Source organism: Ambystoma mexicanum, chromosome 12 (assembly GCF_040938575.1).
Source record: "Ambystoma mexicanum isolate Mex_15411 chromosome 12, UKY_AmexF1_1, whole genome shotgun sequence".
NCBI lineage: Eukaryota > Metazoa > Chordata > Amphibia > Caudata > Ambystomatidae > Ambystoma > Ambystoma mexicanum.
In genome coordinates this window covers 1051673610-1051674631 of record NC_090936.1, presented here as the reverse complement: position 1 = coordinate 1051674631, position 1022 = coordinate 1051673610, and positions in this window count along the sequence as shown.

Genomic DNA, 1022 nt, shown 5'->3' with positions numbered 1-1022 from the left:
CTCTGACAGGAGTTGCTGCGTCTGACCTGCAGAAATTGGGGGCATAAACGTGAGATAGCATGAGAGTGAGATAACCGGCATATATGAACAGTTGTTGGCCTAAATCTACATCCACTATGCCGATCTAAATGGTAAAAAGTACGAATGATCTGGTCGCTCGGCCCATATCTATGCCTCATTGACTGCAGTGGAAGGGTGAGAAGGGATAGAGTTCAGATGTAAATGTTTTTTGAGCATATGGTCGCCCTTTCGATGACTATGAGGATGCCGCATGGCTTTCCGTATGTAACACCTCTTTTTGGTCCCCTTATTTTGGTTGTGGTGGGAATTCTGGGAGGCTTTGGTGGAGTGGACAAGCGGGAGGTATGGACGTTTGGAAGGTGGGTTATGAGCTATTGGGTTGATAATATTGGGTCAAAGGTGATACTTAACTTTGCAGTCTAGTTCCTAGTTTGAAGAGCAAACAACTTCTTTTCTATGAAATGCAAAGCAATTGTGTATTGAGGTGCTTCCCAAGCTCCACCCTTTCTCGTCTGTGCAAACCACAAAACCATAAGAGCACACTTGTTTTAAATGGTACAACCAACTTTATCTCAAGGAAAAAGTGTAGGAGTCTAAAATCATTCTGTTTCGGTTTTCGAGTTCCCAGGTGAGAGCTTGTGGAAAATTGAAGGCATCCTCAAAATATTTGATTTCTGCTGACAAACAGTACCCAGATCTCGTGAGAGGCTATTGTTCATGTTTATATTTGTTGTTCTTGCTGGATTGTGTTCTCCAACAACACAGAGGACCGGGCTCATTAATTTGATAATGTGTCTGGTGCTTCTGGACGTTTTGCTGGACATGGAAATATGGTATCCAATGCCCAATGAATGGGCGTGTTTATAATCTGTTGGAACGTAATCACAAATGACAATTCACCTAAATGTCCTGGCTAGCAGGAATGATATCATTCACTGTGGCAGAACAGAAGAAGAATGACTTTATTAAAGGATATGGTGAAAATCTAACTATCCCAATGG